The sequence below is a fragment of the Gigantopelta aegis genome, unplaced genomic scaffold (genome assembly GCF_016097555.1).
Source record: "Gigantopelta aegis isolate Gae_Host unplaced genomic scaffold, Gae_host_genome ctg8719_pilon_pilon, whole genome shotgun sequence".
In the NCBI taxonomy this organism is placed as follows: Eukaryota; Metazoa; Mollusca; class Gastropoda; order Neomphalida; family Peltospiridae; genus Gigantopelta; species Gigantopelta aegis.
In genome coordinates this window covers 1-7,492 of record NW_024536699.1, presented here as the reverse complement: position 1 = coordinate 7,492, position 7,492 = coordinate 1, and the positions used below count along the sequence as shown (strand labels likewise).

General features: G+C 35.0%; 1 long non-coding RNA gene across 1 annotated transcript; it reads right to left on the bottom strand.

Moving 5' to 3' along the window:
* Positions 1 to 3,542: 3,542 nt before the first annotated feature.
* Positions 3,543 to 6,960, bottom strand: LOC121367076. Its single transcript, XR_005957310.1, has 4 exons — positions 6,866 to 6,960; positions 5,991 to 6,064; positions 3,998 to 4,173; positions 3,543 to 3,626 (listed from the first exon to the last, which is right to left on the bottom strand). It is a non-coding gene; the product is annotated as an uncharacterized LOC121367076 (long non-coding RNA).
* Positions 6,961 to 7,492: the final 532 nt, after the last annotated feature.

The window sequence follows — 7,492 nt, the reverse complement described above, 5'->3', positions numbered from 1 at the left end:
TCTCAAGAAATCCACCAATGGTAGCTGGAACCGGACCTGAAAGTCACATGCTTTGTTACAGAAACTCAATTAATAATTTTGAAAACAATTTACATGGTGAACTACCATTATATATGGTTGCCTTTAAAATTAAAACCTAGTAATTCACGTTTACTGTAATATTTTTTTGTATAAAAACGAAAAATAGCTAATATATAAATTATCTGTGGTTAAAAGCTACTTGACAGTAATACAAAATTACTGTTAAACATTTCTAATTTATGTTAAATGGACGTTTATGAAACCCACAGGTTCAAATCTGCAACACGGTTTTGTATACAAAAGGGATCGTTACCCCGGGATCTCTATAGCATCTGTAAAAGCAACTCTGATTTACAATATCTAATGCCAATGTTGCATGTATGCTACATATCATGATATGGTATAAGACATATGATCATCTTTGCATAAACAATCACACAAACATCTCACAGGATTAAGTGACTACAAATTGAATTAATAAGTACATAATCTGAATGACAAAACTGTAACACATGATGAGGGTAGTATCTCCGAAAAGTGCAGAGTCGAATGAGCATTTGACAAACTAATGGTTGATTCTATGAATCTCTATCCAGCGCCCCGTCTGTAGGAGGACAGCCACTACATGTGCCTTCCATATCCACATCAAAGGAGGTTTTTATGTTTAACTTAAAATAAAAACTTAAACTCATGGATCGAAAATATGCTAGCTATATTCAGAAAGGCTGCTAGATGAAATTTTCCCTTGTTTTGTTTTTCTTTTGTTTGTTTATTGTTTTTTATTATTTGTTTAACTTTCAATATATTCAATTCACGTCTTACCCTGTGTTGCAATATATGCCTTTTTCTTCTTGTATCCCTGGAAGTTAAAAATGTTTCAGTATAAGTGTTAGGGTTAGGTAATACTCAAACATTCCCTGTCTGGAGATCGTCGCGGTAAGCCGTACATTGCACGTGGTTTCGCATCCTCGTCTTGGAAGTCCTCCATTTTGTTGGTTTTCTGGAATGTATCGATTGGGAATTACTGAACGCTAGGATGTTTCTCATTTCCACTATTAGGGTGGATTCTGCTTTAGCAAGATCTCTTGTCTCCACGTCAGGTTTGTGGCCGTTATTTGTTGACATATTAGATGACGACCACTGTCTACCTGTCTACCTGTCCATCTCTGTCCTAGCAGCACTGGACGATTAACCGCCCCTCCCCAAGAACAACTAGGAAGAGGGGCTGACTTTACTTTGTTTTACATTAATACCATATTGAACGATGCCGGGCCCGTCAGCATCACCACACCAATGTGACGACTAGACTACACCATAGTCTAATTTTCACTTGTTAAGACGGATCTGTCTTCTCAAAATCTATATGTGTGCACAAAATTCACCTTTCATATCTACTGACACGAGGATTTCATTTTAATAATGCAACCCAGCTTAATTGATTGTGTAGACATTCTGAGCTCTCACTTTACTATTTTGACCTGTTGTAGGATCCATATCTCGTCTTGACGTATAATTGTACCCACAGTACACTCTGGTATATAATTATCTCATCGTTGGTAGAAGATGATCAAAACTGACACACATGCAACTATATCGAACAGTAATCAGTACAAAATGTTTTACAAAACAGTCCACTCAAGGATATTAATTATTAGATGTACGCTTATGTAGTAGAAAACACAACATACAGTTCCGTTACATTTTGTATATTTAACAATCTGAATGGCCATATTTTGATGTTTGATGTCATTGTTCTTAAATGATTAACATTTTATAAATTATTATTGGATACTTACATCAATGTAGTTGGCATTGATATAATCAGATGCTCCTTCTTCTGATGAGTTTGCAAGATGTACTCGAGAATGGTCGTCTGTAAGGGGAAAGCCACATATAGTTCATCTTTGTATGCAATATTTTGTATTTGTTGTTCGTTGACCGGCCTCAATGGTGTCGTGGTTAGGCCATCGGTCTACAGGCTGGTAGGTACTGCGTTCGGATCCCAGTCGAGGCATGGGATTTTTAATCCAGATACCGACTCCAAACCCTGAGTGAGTGCTCCGCAAGGCTCAATGGGTATACGTAAACCACTTGCACCGACCAGTGATCCATAACTGGTTCAACAAAGGCCATGGTTTGTGCTATCCTGCCTGTGGGAAGCGTAAATAAAATATCCCTTGCTGCTAATCGGAAAGAGTAGCCCATGTAGTTGCTACAGCGGGTTTCCTCTCAAACTATATATATATATACTTGTACCAACTGTATACCCTTTCCTCCTAACCTCCCATGGGCTTAATGCATACTGTTTAATAATTATTATTAATTTTAGCCCAACAACATTTGCGTCAAAATTATAATATATTAGACATGCTAATACAGAACTTCAAGGGCGCAGTCAAAATGTATTAAACCTAATTTTCCCTTCGTTTATACTTTTGGTGTTAATATTCAAACTTTCAAAATTGACCGTATTTGATAGGCTATCCTGTCCCAGACCCCCGATCCTATTGGAGGCCGATCTCGGGATAGGCGTGTTCGAAACCCTAGTTAAACGAGTTACTAAGCTCAGTTGATTCGATATTAATGTGTAGCAAACAAGGATTACCGTGCAGGTTAAGAATGGAGGTTAGTTTCAACCTGTATATTTCATTTTGGGGTCTTTCTATATTAAACTGATTCCACAAAATACTAAATGAAATCAGTGTTGTGTTATTATCAGACGAAATTTCATGGATCTGGTTGGCTGCATGCACATTTCAGGTTTTACCCGCTATTAAAGGTTTTGCCAAGCTGTAAACAAATATCAAGAGGTGACATTAATTATGTTTTTAAATTATTTTCAATAAAGGCTAATTTTTATGTTTAATATGTTTTTGGCTGAAAGGATACCTACTGAAAAAATCAGAATGACGCCACGCATAAGGCGTTATTGTTTACGGATCACGTCTGTAATGTTTAACGTTGGTACTTTGTCAGACGATTTGAAGTGCATACATTGATATAACACGTTTTACTCGTTGTTGGGAATTCAAATATACAGTAAGAAATACATAAACCGTACAGTTCCTCGTTCATTATTTTATTATAAAGTTAACCTTTCAATCATGTATTCTTATATATATACATACATACATACATACATACATGCATACATGCATGCATACATGCATACATACATACATACATGCATGCTTGCATACATACATACACATATACATATGTCCATATAGGGACTTCATACATGTATTATAAACACATCATTAACGTGCAAGAAGAGGACGAATCAGTCATCATGTCCACATCGCAAGTAATATAAATACGAATATATGATGAGATATACATTATACAGTATGCCAAATTTTCAGTAACAATGTCTTTTGTCGACTCTTTTATAATTTCTACTTAATTGCTCTCTAAAATATAGACCATCCGGCATTCAATGTTATATTCAAGGTGATATTTGTATTGAATCATTTTCAAAAAGACACTAGTTTCAGAACGCCTATTATATACTTACAAGGGAATATGGCCACAAATCGGTTCTTAATTTTGTTGCAGGGTTTCTTTCCAACATTGTGACTGGCTTGTAAACCAGATGGCAGCAACTGAAAGTGAAGAAATAGTTTAAATATGATTTTATCGGTTTGTCTTCTTTCCGATGCCTTTCTTTATGACAATCACATTTGTAATAGTTTCCAGTTTTAAACATACAGACATTTATATAGGGATGACGAACCTGTATGTACGGAGACATATCACTCCATATCACTCCAATCCAAATATTATTTCAATGATTTGTTTCTTTACTATGAAAAACATTTTGTATACAACATTCACCATGCGTGGGCAGTGACAAATGGATAGTAACCCAATCAACAGAAACAGTCATACAATGGTAACTGTTTCAATGACCGAACCAGGTTTAGAAAATTAATTGCTGTCTTTAATCTGTGGTCTATTTTGAAATGAGGCTTACCTCATACTCTTCCTGAAATTCACCTTCTGTTTTGCCCTGGATAAATGAATGCAAGTTAGCCACTTCGATCTGGGTTTGTCCTACATTTGCATACACGTTATCGTCTTCCGTCTTGGGATTGTAGCACCGTTTCTGTAATTCTGCATCGATGTCACACTCATCGTCATTATCTATACCTAAAATACAGGTAATATATAAAGGTAGGCCAATAATAGTTAATACACACACGCACGCGCGCGTGTGTGTGTCTGTATGTCTGTCTGCCTGTATCATGTTGGAGGAAAACAAACCCAGAAAATGCCAATGACAATAATGGAGAAGAAAACCCCGAATTATATGTGGAAATAGTTCTGATGGCTCTGTAAACAGAAGTGAATTAGACAATAACTAACGAGCTACGAGGAACTATGAATTATCTGGCCCGAGTGAATGAATGTTGTAAACCCGTGCCTTTGGCGAGGGTTTTACAACATTCATTCCTGAGGGACAGATAATTCGTACCTCCTCGTAGCGAGTTGGTTATTCTCTTTGTTACCCATTGCCAATTTTAACTAATTCTTAATGTAAACTTTCCTCTGCAGTCTGCAACAAAGCCATCTGCCATTACGTCATATAATCTTACGCGCATTCCAATACGTAATGTAAGTGACGTCATAGCGTAACGGCGTTCTTTTTACAGCCAAATGCGTACAGTACAAAATAATACAACTGTATTTGCATTTGAAAATAATTTTTTTTATATATTACTAAAGCCGCTGCTTATGAAAATATACCATATATAAATTAGTCCATTTTTTTTGTAAATCGTTGTAGATCGCATAACGTATGTGTAATCTGACTCTTTAATGGAAACAAATGCATGAAAGTGAAGTTCCGGCCATCGCAAGGAACCAACCAAACGTCGTGATTTTTAAGCCAGCCAATCAGTAGCTGTATAAGCAATCTGCACACTGTGCAAATAAAACAAATATTACCCCGTAGTTTGAACCTATACGGGTAATAATATTTGAATAACTAATGTATTTTAATATTTATTGTTTTGATTTATTAAGGACAATCAATATTTTCAACAATGTACAGATCCCCATAAAATTGAAATCTGATGTGTAATTCTGCATAATAAAGTAACAGACAAAATTGCAGTTCAGTATCGCAAGGCTTTGTCAAAAAAAACAATGTATGTGCGGCAGATGGACGGCAATACAGATATACAGAGACATAGTCCCTTCCAGTTGGACTGGTATAAGTTTGAAATGACAGTCTACAATACAGATTTAACTTTTGGTTATATGTTAAATGATATTCAACCTAAATAACGCTATTTTAAACAAACATGGTAGAATCCATAGCCCAATAAAGCATATATTTCAATTAAATTTCTGTTACATTCATTACAACGTAACGTCATCCCATTGGTCCAATGTGATCAACGGGTATTTGTTAATTTTTCGATGGACGTACAAATTACATCTGTCGGGGAACGTCATATCTGATGACGTCAGTTTATATGCGCAAGTTGTTTTATTGACTGTTATTGTTTATGGACAAAACATAATTCAAGATAAAGTATGATGTGTTAGTGTTATTATTAGCTTGCTTGTGTTACATAAATAAATGTCAACAAACACACTATTACCATTTGAATAATAAACTAACAATACTAGTTACACGCACACACACACACACACGCGCGCGCGCACGCACGCACGCACGTTCACGCACACGCATATGCATATATGGAATTATATATATTATATATATGAAATTAAAGTTGTGTGTACAATTTAGAAAAACACATATTAATGTTGAGATTATATGATAAAGATATTATCACCCACGCGTGTTTCGGTATCGTCAATATCATATATTAGGAATAACAATAATGTGTTATGCTTGCCAGAGGCTCGCATAATAGAATTTGATTCCTAATATACGATATTGATGCTACTGAAAACCCGGCGGTAATAACACATATACAGTCAGTGGATCTCACCTTCATCTGGAGGAGGCGATGTGCATTTTAAATCACTGAAGTCTTCTTTATCTGTGTTTACATTCCTTTGTCGTCTAAAAAATTAAAGGAAAGATCAATGGTCAATAATTATGTTATCGCTAAACTGTTCAAAAAAATTATATTCTTATCTCACAGAAGTATCACCAGCTGTTACAATGATGACATTATTTCTACAATTTCAGTGTCAGCTACTAAGAATATATCGTTCGTATCTCACACTGTTAACAGAATATCATTGTGACATGGTTAATAAGTAAAATATCAGTAACCTAGACAAAGAATATTTTGTCGAAGTGAATGATCATATCTAGTGGAAAGTCAGAATAATAATCGAGAGGTGAATACTACACCCAGAGTTTTATATATATATATATAATATATATATATATATATATATATATATATATATATATATATATATATATACACCAACCACACACACCCACACACACACACACACACACACACACATACATGTAACGTGTAGGCCCCATGCATATAGCTGGGTTAAAGAGCATCCTTTTTATGGATGCCTCAACAGCTCAGAAAGTATCGTGGCAAGTCTGGAATTTGCGGGCGATTCGGTGCCATAGGTTCGAGTCCCAGCAACGATATGGGACAATTTGTGAGGCTAGAGGATTTAATTACCCCCTGCCGCAGTGCGTTAATGTATATGTATGTAATCGTGAACATCGACATACATACAATATATAGATATCCATACATACATACATACATACATACATACATATACATCTTACAATGCAGCAAACTCAGGAATGTTCCTTTAACCTGTATTTTTATTTAGACGAGCCAACACAAAGTAAATTCAATATTTCATGGTTATTTCATACCTTTTCCAGAAGACGACTACGACTACAATCACAACAACCAAAGCTACAGCAGCTGCTGCCCCACCAGCGACAACGCCTACGTTGTTACCTCCTGCAACAACTGTAAAAATACAAATATATTAATAAACACAAAACAATAATTTATCATGGCTGTTCAGAGTTTTAATACATCAGATTACAGTCACTTCAATTATTCGGATTAATTTAGTTTCTTATGAAAGATGATATGTGTAAAGACTTATTGAGAAAAGTTATGTACGACAAGGTTATATTAGTTGTATTTAGCTAATTGAGTTGATTTTTCATCAACGTAATGTTTTGGTAATCGTCAGTTTAGAAGGATAATTAATTTGCATATGAGTGTTGCACTTTCTTGTTATTTGTGTCCAATTTTTTTTTTTTTTTTATAAATGAACTAGTATGCGTTTTTTTCTAAATGTATATGAACACTCAAGATTAAACTGCAAATAATAGTGTTGTCTTTGCTTCATGTTGTGAGAAACGTACACTATTTTTGTAACCAAGTAAATAGCCATATGATTTGGAAATTGACAGTAAACTGGGAGCAACTATATATTAATTAGATTAGATTAGATTAGATATTGTGAAAAGTAAAAAACAAACAAC